The sequence below is a fragment of the Nothoprocta perdicaria genome, unplaced genomic scaffold (genome assembly GCF_003342845.1).
Source record: "Nothoprocta perdicaria isolate Ctin4 unplaced genomic scaffold, notPer1 scaffold_32, whole genome shotgun sequence".
NCBI classification, from domain to species: Eukaryota; Metazoa; Chordata; class Aves; order Tinamiformes; family Tinamidae; genus Nothoprocta; species Nothoprocta perdicaria.
The window spans coordinates 2,373,094-2,386,115 of record NW_020455555.1 but is presented as its reverse complement, the minus strand read 5'-3'; the positions used below and the strand labels follow the sequence as shown (position 1 = coordinate 2,386,115).

The following is a 13,022-nucleotide window of genomic DNA, read 5'->3' as shown; positions in this document are numbered from 1 at the left end:
GCAACACACTGGTTGGAAACCTAGTGTCACAAGAGGCAAATTCTCTTTCTCAAGTATTATTATGAGAGGAACATACTGGTCTCTAACTGAGCCCTTCAAAAGCAGGAGCCCAGCTCCAGAAAAGGAAACTAAAAGCTATATTGACATGAACTCAGTTACTAAATATTCAGTAAAAGGACCATTGTAGCTACTTTAAGGAGGCAGAGAAGTAGATCAGAGAAAGTTCAAGCGAGTGCAGCTACACTGATCCTGCCCACCTCTGTTTGAAGGGGAGCACTTCATGGCTAGGGAACCAACTCTACAAGAGGCTCATTAAACCCAGGGGTATCTGGGGAGTAAGGTGTGGTGGGCAGATGTAGCAGGTGTCTATTTTTCTTGAGAAGGAAGACCTTACAAGGCCTGGTGCTTTCACATTATAAGCTAAAGAGGAGCCTGAATAAGAGCCACCATCTCTTTCCATTTTCTTTTAGCAAAGGAGCAGAAAACAGGCCTTCTTCATTACCAAGAAATAAGTGCTCCATTTGCTCCTTTTCCATAAAGAAGAAAAAAAAAAAACGATTTTAAGATCACAATAAGCTACAGCTTCACCACCAGTTATGATCTCATGCAGGGCAGATTATGTCTTTGTAGGGGATATAAGCACTTAAAAGTATTTGCAAAACTTATGGGGGGGCCATAAAAGTGAAGAAAGGTGGAAGGGGAGGGGAAGCTTCAACAAGGAAATCAGTTGAAAACACCTGAAATATTTTCAAGTATTTAAGTAGCAGGCTCATTCCCTACCCAACACTGAAAACGTGTCCAAGAAGTGCAGGACGTGCCTGAGGGTTCATGAACATAAACAAGAATGCTGGTATATGCTCTGTCTTGGACTCCTTAAAGGCACCATTTGTGATGAGCACACGTACGTCTGTGCTGAGAGTTAATCCAGCTGAAAGAGGCTGCATCAGCACATCAGGGAGACCAGGTGTACGTGCGTGCGCTCAACACACAAGCGAGGCCCAGTTTCCATGCTGGATGTGCTAGAGGAAGGAAGCGCGCCATGTCAGCTATGTCCCGAATGATAAGCAGCCTGCCTGCTCACGCCCTCCGCGGGGGCTGCTGAATGAAACTAAGTTAATTTGGCATGTGGACTTAATTCATGACCTCTTTTTCTTGCCTGGGAAAGTCTTCATTACAGTGCATCCACAGGGCGCGAGAACGGCATGCAGATTCAAATATGTTTCGTTCTTCCCCAGGAAAATTCCCCAGAGGGCGCGTGGCACTGGAATGAACAGAGCAACGCGCCATCTGGAAGCTCACTGCGCCATCGCTGCAAATAATTAGAGCTCAGAGTTGCCATGGGACCTCCTCCTCCCCGCCTTTTCCTCCCAAGGGGGCTACACAGCTCTGTTCCGTCCAACTAATTCAGCGAGACACGCAAGGAGCTCGTGCACGAACGCAAGGAGCAAGGCCGCGAGAGGCAACGGCAGCCCCAGGCACGGCAGGGCCACCAGGCGCCCTCCGCTCTGCCCAGCCTTGGGGAGCCTCACAACCCGCCGGAGGCCTCTGCCCTCCCGCCCCTCAGCCTGCACCGGCTCCCAGGCGCCAGGCCAGGCCACGGGCATGTTTTAGGGGACAAGGAGGATGTGGTAACAATCTCACACTGTACCGTGCTGCTGAGGAGCTCCACACCAGAGTACTTGCATTTAAGCATTCCTCCTCCGGCCCTGTTAAAGGAATAAGCGGTGGAGGGAGAGGAGGGAATCACAGTGACGCAGCATGTGAGGCCTCTGTGATTTAACACAGCCCCAAGGGAATGGGACATGCTGGTGGGGACGCTCACACACATATACACATACACAGAGTGGAGTAGCCTGCTCCATTCACAGCTCCTCAATGATGACGCCTGTAATTGTTATGCAATTGTTCCATTTAGCTTGTGACCCAGTGACGAACTAGGATGATGTGAATGAACGTCGCGCTGTCCATTCCCTTTTCCGCAATTCTTCTGGGATTATCAAGTACAGCTTGGCAGGAGTTCAAAACAGTGGAGCTGTCGGTTCAGTCCTGCTTTCTCAAAACTTACGAATCCTACTCCACAATGAGGCAGAGGGAGAGAAGTGACAGGTCAAGAGAGCTAGATGAGAACCCGCTCTTACAGAAAGCAAAACAGCTTCACCAAATCCTACCCTCAAAGCTAAGACTCGAAATGCCCAGAAAAATCACTTTGCCACCATTATACGTGGAAAAATGCGCAAACTACATTTCTAATACGCATGACTCCACAGTTAATTAAAACTAAATAAGGTAATTATTGTGCATTAAACAGCAATTTAAAGCATACTGATGCTGAATGGCTAACAATAAATAAGCACAGGTTCCTCTGTACATTAGCTTACGTCTCAGCTCTAATAGGCTTGCCAGCGGAGATCTGGGTGTTTAAGTTCAGGAGGTTTTAAACAAACTATGATTCTTTTTCAACAAAATTTTTCTTGCAAGATTTGATGCAGGCCTCATCATTCCTTTGGCTAGTCACCTCCTTTCCCACTGAGAGCAACTACACCCTGCATGAGGCGAGTGTTCTTGCTGCTTTTGCTGGGCTGCTCAGGAGCACACAGCCGCTCCCCAACAGCTTCACCACATCCAACCAAGCTCCTGTCCAGGAAAGAACAGCTCCTTATGCTAAGGATCAGAATCCTGGAGAACAAAGTCCTCATTTTCAAAGCTGCACTTCTATTATAAAGTGAGCAGAACTATATTAAAAAAAAAGGATATAAAAAAAAAGCAGCTTTCTTGTGAAAGACAAGCACTCACCACAACTGGGTAAGGAGAACAGCCATTAATTCCTAACACTACTTATCTCATTCCTTCCAGAACAAATTTAGAAATGGTCTGGCTTCAGAGGGAAAGCAATCAAAGCAGCTGGAGCAACTTTACATTTTTAATACACCAACAGGAGCAAACTGCAATTTGGAGGCGGAGGAGAAGAGGGAGTGGGGGGAAATCCACATTCTATGCAAAATAATACTAGAGATGATATTTGGCATCTGTCATTCACTCACAAGAATGAAATGCAAGAGTAGGAAAGCAGTGAAGAAACGGAAAAAGGTAGTTTAAGAAGAAAATGACATTGATACTCTCCAACGGACCCAGTTTCAACAGTGGCATTTTAATGCAGCTTTACCTTATTACCTAACTTTTATGCAGCACTTTCAAACATCTCACAGTAGTTTAGAGCAGCGTTAACATCCCTTCTCCAAAGGGCAAGGAGCTGAGGAAAGCCACAGCACACTGGGCATGCCCTGCAGAGTCAGAGAAGCAGAAAAAACAACAGAAGTGCCGATTCCACGTGTAGTATTGGAGCTGCTAAACCACCCTAACCACCTCTGCCTGCTGTAAAATTAACTCTGCTCAACAGTTTTTATGAATGCATAGCTGTAACAGAAGAAAAATACACAAACCAAGTTTTATAGGAGAACAAAGGCAACTGAAATCTTTTCTAACCCCTCAAGACAACGATGAAGCACTCTTCCACGGCAAAGCATGCAAAGCCAAGCAAAACTGTATTTGAAAACACCCAACCTCTTTTCCACATCATATTAGTCTTTAAAATGAATAGCTTTTCTACCTCACATTTCACAAAAGCCTTTCACCTGGCAGCACGCTGCTTATTTTAGAAGTACAAAACCCACCTGTGCCCCATACAGCCAAGTTGGCAGCACACACTTCCTAAACAAAATGCAAAAGCCCAAAGCGTATTCTCCAGAGCGTAAGCTACCCAGTCGTACAGCACTTGCCCTAATTCAGAGAGGGGGCTTTCAATCTGATTTCCACATGAGAAGAGGAGACCACATTTTCCAGATACTTGCCTTCTTGCCCCTCAGCCTTCCCTTTCCTCCTCCTCCTCCACAAGGGAGGAATCACTCCTTCCCAGCCAAAAAAAGAGAATATCAGAGAACAGATTTAGCAACAGGTCTACAGATACATCAGAATCCGAGAGTTTCACAAAAATGTCTTTATATTACACAAAAATACTCACAAATAATTGAGGAAAATTTAGCCTCCAATACGGAAATGCAAGACTTCATGGGCCATGGGGGGGCTGGCTGGGAGCTGCCCCACCTTTGGGGCACAGCAGGCGCTTCTGTGGGTCCTGCAGTTACTGCATTGGCTGCAGCAGCTTTATGTTCTGCATTTGTCACTACTTACAGAAACCAGTTGCCCAGCATGTGCCTTTTATACTGTAAGTGTGCTGAAATAACTGTATGCATTTTCCTCAAAAAAAGTGTCTGGTTCTTTCATCTTCAAGAAGAAATTTTAATCATGAAGCACAACCCCATTGCTTTCCCCAATATCTATGTGAAAGCCAGTGGTAGGCAATGCTGTATGAAAAGTCAACATGAAGAGCAAAACACACATCTTCATCCCATTCTATCACGTTGTTGCATAGACTGCTATATATCCCCATTGCTATAGACTGAAATGCATCACCCAAGAGGTGAAGCCACACACGACACCCCAAGCACCTTCAGCAGCTCAGCATGAGACTCCACCATTACAGATGCACTTAAAATGGCCATTACTCCTATGGCATAAAAATCATAACCAGAAATAGTTTGGCCATCCATGCACAGCCCAGTAGCACTTCCAGCTCCCAAGGCCAAGCACGTATGCAAGCTGCTCCTGCTTTGGGATAACCCTGAAAACAAGCCACAGCTCCTGTTTTTCACAAGGTCAGAAAGAAGCACAGTAAGCTCTAATAGATTGCACGGCGGGGGAAGCGAGACCCATGGTCATATTTTTGATCTACTTTAAAGATCTAGTTAGTGAACATTACAGTACAGCTGCATTTGTAAAACATTAACTGACTAGTTGCACTCTCCTCTCAGATTAATTCATATTAGTTAGCCAAGAAGATCCTTCGGAGTATTCAGTAATTGTGGAATTTCCTCCAGTGAACTTGGGATGAACTCTAAGATCACCAGTAGTTCCAATTACTGGTGCAGTGCAAAAGAAGAACGTTCAAAGAGGAGGTCAGAGGTCTCCTATTAAAACATAAGAGGAATTCTTAAAATATTTTAAATATTGATTGTTTCATGATCAATCTCTGAGATCCCTCTGCATGAATCATTAGGTCTCCTTCTAAAATCCTTTACCTTTATCTACTAGACAGTGTTTCTAATGATTAAAGTCACTGAACCTCTGATTCTGCTTTCTGCGCAAGAACTTCACGCTGACTTCGCTTTAACAAAAACCTCCCGAAATATCAGAGAGTCTCTACCAGGCAAGAGGCAACTCTGAAACTGCAGAATGAATACTGAGCATTATTCTGTGCCAGGAAGTTTGAGGAATGTGAGAAGGAAGTGACAAATTAAAATGGCTTACTGAAGAAGAAAAGTTCTCTCTGAAATATTTTAATTTATTATACAGTAAACATGAAGTAATAGTGGTGAGCACAGAATTCAGGGAGAGGTGCTTTGTAACAAGATTTCATTTGTATGAAAATACTTAAAAAATAGCAGAAAACTCAACAGATAATGATAATTTTAAAAAGTGGCTTGCCTTATGCTTAAGAACACTATAGGAGAAACTTCAACACAGACTTATCCTATTTACGGGCAGTGCTAACCAAGCTGTGACTGGCAGGACGCTCGCTCGGCGGCAATGCGTGGCAAGGACGCCCGCGGCACACGGGTCGCTCCGCGGCGCACGCTGCAAGCGCAGGCTCCGGGGCCAAGCTCCATTCCAAGCCTTTCCTCCAAATACACCTCACAGGGAAGGCAAGGACTGCTTTGAAGGAAGGTACCAGAGTTATGGTGATGAAATATCTTCCTTACCAACCTCACCGCAAGTCTTGGTTTTAAGCAGGGAGGGGGAAAGAGCTTCTGAAAGCTAAATGGTTTCCTGTTCCTTTTGGGTATTCTTTCCAGAACAGAAACTTTTATAGCTTTATACAGAACAGCGAGACACACTGCAATCACTCCTTTGGTAGAAACAAAAGTACATAAGATTAATTGGCCACCTTCAGGCACCGAAAGGGAAGAGCATTTGAAATAAATGTAAGGGTAAGAAAATGTGAAGTAATTAACCTTTTTGGCTCACCCATCTCTCCACACTTGCAACCGAGTATGCAGCTTTGTCACATCAATGCAAACATAACTTTCATCCAGCTCAGTGTTCTCCCCTGTTCTCCAAGACGGGAGCAAAGCAGATTCCTGTTCTGAAACACCATCAGCATGAATGTGAGAACAGAGAGCCTACTTCCAAAAGGCAAAATCCATCAAAAAAATGAAACCTTTATTACACAAAGTGCTTCAATGCCCCATTTCTGCAACTGGTAGAAATGCGCATCAGGGAATCATGTGCTACATTACCCATTTTGGAGCCAGTTTTCTGGATGCAATATAATCAGGTGCTTGGACCTGGGGAGCTCAACTCTAACTGGTTCCCTGGAATTTACTGAAAATGTATCTCAGTCATAGCTACCTGAAGCAGTGCAGAAAGGGGTACTTAAGGGTAGGTAAATATGGTAAAGACTACCATTCAAAAACAGGCTTATAACTAACCTGAAAACGATCACTGCTGTGATCTACAGAAAAAAGATAAAAGGGCTTCTATATTCTTCCAAGTGTAATATTTTCCTTCTTTTCCTGAAGCAAGTAGGAGTTTCCTTTCAATAGGAACTATTTTTCTTACATATGGCTAACTCCTGCTCTAATTGGAAAATAAAAAGCAAGAGGCTTATGTTTGGTCACACTGATGTGCAGGGAACACAGCCCACCCACAACCACAGGCCTGCGTGGAAGGGCCCCCACGACCAGCAGCCAAAGAATTGCTCCAAGGCAGATGCTCGGGCCGATGCCTTCTGCAACCATCTCTGAAGTGCAGCCAAAGCAACAGGACAGCAGAGTTGCTGGGAAAAATTAGCAGTAAGAACTTAAGGCCAAAAATCTGCTGGCACAGAAGCAGTTTTATTTGTACAAGAGCCAGTCTACAAGAGACCTTAGAAATCCCCTTAGCCCTCCGGGCTCCCAACAAGCAAGGACAAAACAAAGAAACAAACAAACAAAAAAGTTTTCCATCAGATGAACTGAAACTCCTTTGTCCAACTTATCGTAACTCCTGTCCCTAATGTCCTAAGAGGAAAATAAAAGCTCCTGTGGACAGGCCACAATGGAAATAAGTTTGTTTTCTCTTCAGCATCCTTTCTCTCTGGATAAGAAGGACGCTTTGATCACACCTAACGGCAATTCCTCACAGACTTCAGATATATTTGTATTCCTCTCCCCTTCTTGCCCCTGGGTGACCCTTCTGTGCAATTTATCATATGGAAGCTTGCCAAAGCATAGATTTCTGCTCCATCATCATCCCATCTCTACTGATTAACCAACAGAAATCCCTACCAAATTATATGGCCACAGGCTTTGACAAAACAAGTTCTTTGGGGAGCTACCAAAGACTCGACTGCCCCTCTATTGCTCGCTTTCTCCAGCCACCTCAAGCTTTAGCTTTGCAGTCCCAGAGACAGCCGTGTTGTCTTGGAGAGCAGGGCCACTCATCTCGCACGCCTTGTTCCCTTCCTTCCTCACACATGAGGGAAGATGGATGCTGGGCCTGCAGCGCAAAACAAACAGCGACAGCAGCATGCCAAGCCTTGAAGGGAGAACCTTGGCAGCACTAATTCGACAAAAACTGCTAACTGTTCTTCGCTGTAGGTCATTGGTTTGAACTTGGACCAAGTTAACAGCATGCAAAGGTTATTAGCATTCAATGACTGACCCCACAAGGTACCAAATGACCACAAGCTCTGAGAGACAACTGGGTCTGACTGAGCTCCATCCCTAAAGGCTGCTTTGCAGGGCATCCCAAATGGAGCCATGGACACGTTTAAGCACTCAGGCACGAGTCCATAGAAAAGCACCCGTCACTGGAAGTCATCTCTTTGCTCACTTCTCCCAAGATTAGCCAAAAAACTGGGTTGCTGTGGAAAATAAGTCATGTCTACTGCAACAATCAGCCTGCCTCAAGGAGGGATGCAGCTCCTTGATCAAACTTTGAAGTTATCCCCACATCCACCCTGCAGTTTGCAGATTTCCCTTCAGTTCAGTGCTTTCTACAGAAGCTAAGCACTTGTGTATTAAAAACTATTAACACACAAAAAAAACCCAAGTAGCACCTTGTAAGTGACAGAAAGTAGGGCCAAGGGACATAATTATAGAGAAAATATCAGAAAGACTGTAGGGCTGTAAGATGAAGACTTTCTATTAAGCCAAAGAGGAAGAGCAAAAAGGAGGATCCTAGATTTGAGAAAGTCAAAACATTTGAACTGTTAAACCACCACGTTCCTTATTTCTGTCCATACCTCAGCTCACCCACAGAAACAAAATTCACTCAACTCAAGCCATACATTGTACCACTTTATGTTAGCCCAGAACTCCTTTCATACCTAACACTTTGGGGTTTTTTTTTTGATAACTTCCGTTTACCCAAGTTCAGGCAGGAGCCTCAGAAGTCACCTCCTTTGTGGCTTCAGAAGGAGGACCCTCAGCCTTGCACCACCAGTGGCTTGGGGCTTCAGCAGCACTAGAAGGGGAAACTGCCCAGTAAGGAGCAGCACTTGTCTCTAATGCTGCAAGATCCCCAAATACACAACTTAGATCTTCATGGATTGCAAGGCTGCTCTAGAAGGCTCTTAGGAGGCACTGTAAAATTTCAAGTTTCCATTTTCCCCACTCTCAGAGTCTACATATTACAGAAAAGAGGCCGTGGGGTGGTAGGGAAGGAGAAGGAAGGAGGAAGATGATGCCAATGAAACAAAAGCTACAGGCACACACAGAAATTTCTGCACCTTTCTTGTACAAAACTGGCTCCCCCTGTGGCTCACACTGGTGTCGTATAGCTCGGCCTGTAGCACCCGTCGCTCCCCGTGTCTTCGGGCACGTCTGGGAAGCGGATCCGTGTGCAGCCTGTGTCATCTCCTATGATATCATTAGCATTAAAATTCCTTCTAAGCATATAAATCAACTGGGAAACTACTCTGGAACAAACATTCTGTTCTATGAATAACATTAAATTAGTAAGCAACAATTTCTAAAGAATTAAAATAATAAAGTCACAATCTAAGAAAAGCTCCTGAAGCTACAGGTAAATTTTAAGCTTTTCAATGCCACAAAATATTTCACATTACTCTTACCAGGCAGAAGAAAATTCATGTAATTTAAGTTACTGAGAATCAGTATTAAGCCAGCTCTAAAGTACGCCGACAGATTAACATCTTGGACTTGACGTATTTCTTTTACAGAGGGTTTTGCAATTTAAGTATTTTACTGTTGTCTCCAGACCAATTCAAGATGCTTATCATCTTGAAATATTTATCTTTTTACTTGAAAATTATACTCAAAGTAGCTTAAGAGTTTGAAACCAATTATTATACTTGTGTACCAAGACATCTGTCCCGATTTCATCGCTTTTTCAGAGAACAGCTCAAAAGGATGAAAATATTTAAGAGATATGGGCGGGTGGGGGGGAGGGAGGGAGAGAGAGAAAACCAAACTGTAAAGTTACCATTCTATTTATCTTTCAGAAATCTCCAGAATTTTTCTTCAGAACGTTGCAGCCAGTTCTCAGAAGCTTTATTTAGCTTAGACCAAATAGCTTAACCAATACTATACATTTCTAACCCACGAAGTATTTTTGAAGGTAGACTTTCCAACAACAGAAAACACAGACTCAACACCTGCGAGCTACTACAATATATGCAATTACAAGTGCATTTTTATGCCAAACAGATGAATAGCATTGATACCAACGGTGCTCGAGAGTTATCAGTTTAGAACGCTGAACCAGCTTCCCCCCCTGCCCCCGCTCCCAGCCAGATCATGCAGCAAAGTTCAGACATACATTTTATGATACAGAACCCCAACAATACTTGTTTTTCTCCTTATCATGCTTCCATCTGTGGCTTCTTCCCTTTCCCCAGGAAAGCCTCCACTTGCAAGCACAATTAAACTACCAGTTTAGCTTCATGCAAAACCACAACTCAGGCACCGGACAAGTCTCCCTGGAAGAATCCCGATCCCGCCCAGCAATGCCTGCCTAGGAGGTCTAAGCATGGTCTTAAGCACACAAAAGTGCATCATCAACTTGGCAACTGCCAAGTGACCACACAAACAGGAACCTGCAGCTGTTCCCCAACTCCTCCGCTTCTTTGGACCAAATCTTGGAGCAAAAGTTCATATTTAGTTTTTTTTCCAATAATTTCTGGCTATATAATAACTATAATTATCTATGTCTCAATATTCACTCGCCAAGAACAGAAGAGTAGTGCAGCACATTATAGCTCAGCTTCCAATATTCTAACTGAAACTCACTGCGCTGCACATAAAACACTAATTCCAACGGCAACTTGCTGGTTTGTGGTGCTCGGCATGCGCCAGCTCCCAGCACCTCACAGCGAGATGGTTTATGTTCAACTCGTGACGACTTTATCTAACAGCTCAGCACCCAAGATGGTCCAGAAGCCTTAAACATTTGTAGTATGCCTCCTGCACGGTGCCGAGGAGCAAGAGAAAGCTCAACATCTCCCCCGCCACGCTACGAGAACGTTTGCCTCTCTCAGGTTTGAATAGCACACATCCGCACTGCAGATGGGGGTTGGACTAGATGACCTCTGAGGTCCCTTCCAACCTCAAGCATTCTAGGAGTCTAAGTGCTTACTCCTCAAATAGTTCCCCAAAAGCTAAAAATGTCATTCTCTTCCACCAGGCAGCACTGCATCGTTACTGTTAGTGACTATTTCTCCAGTTATATTTCTCTTGCAAAGATAAAATTTACCTAATTAAACAAAACATTTAGCACTGTTTAGTTTCACTAATGCCACTCAATGCCTAATGCCACAAAAGTCTCCTACCTTCTCTATCAAGCCCTGGTAGTGCCATACAGCTCAAAGGCAGAGTACATGCAATACGTACTAGATTTCAATACTACTACTTCAATACTAGAGGACACTGAAGCATCTTCAAAAAATTTTCTGAATTTGGGAAGCATCTAGCACATTTGCTTTTATTACTTAATTCCAGTGACATTATCTAGTTGTTCCAAAATTAACTAAGATCATCCAACAGGCTTAATTAACTAATGATATGCTGCCTGTACATAGATGATGATCAGATGTCGCAACCCATTTATTGCCTTAACAGAACAAGCTCCAAAACTTCCTTTTCTAAGAGCAGCTGTGAATCACTCCTGCTTTTCTCCAAGGGTGGTCACAAAAGCAGTATAACCAATAGTTCTGTAGGCAGCAGAACTATCCAAGTGGCATTTCCCTTCGATTTACGTCCCAATATTAACTGATTTTCAATCTAAAGCACGAACTGAACAAATGAAACTATTCCAGTGGCAGCATGTACAAGAGTACCTGCCTGTCTAGATTCTCTGGTGTACAAAAATGAAGGAAGCACATCCTTGTGCAGCATTAGCCCCCTGCACAGCAGTTTAGACACTGGAATCTTCTCAATCCAGACACTTAAACTTGAGTCAAATTTGACAAAAAGGTAACATGAAAGACATGTGAAAGTGGAAATTACACAGTGAAGGAAACTACAGACACACAAGCAGATGAATTCCCGGCGCAAAACACGAACTAGTAATTTTAATATGAAAGGTTTCTCTAGTCAGTGTTTAGCAGAAAATGTTAGTATAATCCCAAACTATATAGCAACTAGCCTATACTAAATGGGCCAAAAGCTGTCATCAACATTGTCTTACCTTTTGTGTACTAAACATAGGTTTAAATGTCTTTGAGTATATGCACTTATAAAACACAATAGGAGGCATATGTTTCCTCCCTCTTTAGGCTATTCAGAATTATTTCACATGAGAAAAACCAAAAAGCCTGAAAACATTTCAAGTTGTCCAGGCCTACAGACAGGTCTCATGCAAAAAGCAGCAATAATTAGAAGGAAGTTACCAAATAAGCCATTCTACAGAACTGGGATCATATTGCTTTTCCCAGGAGTTGGCTAGTCCATGTTTTACTTCCTTCGTATTATGGTAACATCCTATCTGATAGGACAGAAGAAGGTCTGTAACCAAAATTCACAAACACATACTACTGTAACTTCTTGTAAAGAGATACAGGGCTTTCCATTTGGGCTGACAGCAGGCTCATGAAGTAGTTTCCTCCCAGCTTTCATATCACTGTAAGATACAAAACCTCTTCTATAAGAGTTATAAAACATAGTAATAGCCTGGAATTCTGTGATTTTTCCAATATGCACAATTCTTGTTTTCCCTAGGAGAAGGATTTCTTAGCATTGTAGAAGAGATGGTCCAACCTCCTAGTGAAAGGGCACCAAACATGTGAAACGGCATTCAAACTTGACAACACTAAAACAGTCCTTCGAATAAAATATCACCCAGCAGGCAAATCAAGAATAGTTTAGAAGATTCTAAGAAGAAAATAGGAACCATAAAAAAGTGATAGTTGAATTTATATGAATGCATTAGTTTTACTGAATTTGTATGTTATTTTCTCCCTAATATGCATTTGCTCAATTCTTGTGAAATTCCAACCATTCTTAAATAGTTATATGGTTTTTGAAATGGTTATAACTTATAACTCAGTCTTAAAACTGTCAATGAGATCATTACTCTTTGTTATTCACAAATCACAGCGCTTAAAACTGAGAAGCACTGCACAAAAGTAGCTAGAGCTCTTTTGCTAGAGGACAAGCAAAGGCCAGACTCAGTCCCTGCTGCCGTCACAGTTGGATTGACATAAGCACCAGCCCATGTTATACCTGGCTTCTGAGAACAGCATCCATTTTTCTCCTAAGCACAGGCTTCCACTTGTGAATTTTCTAGAGTAAGACATTCACCAATCTGATTTGGAAATTAAGACCGACAGACAGAAAGCTTTTGAGCCAAAGCAGCTAAAAAGTTGAGATTTGAATATAAGAGTAAAGTTACTAAGCACACTGAGAATTAAACACACTGTTATTGTTATTATGCGCAGAAGAAAAAAGCTTTTATATACATATACG

The 13,022-nt window shown here is 43.0% G+C and overlaps 1 protein-coding gene across 2 annotated transcripts in view; it reads right to left on the bottom strand.

Annotated features, from left to right (window-relative positions):
• The window catches only part of GRID1 (glutamate ionotropic receptor delta type subunit 1), a 411,120-nt gene that overhangs the window by 306,577 nt on the left and 91,521 nt on the right, over window positions 1-13,022 (bottom strand). The gene's annotated exons all lie outside the window — the stretch shown is intronic.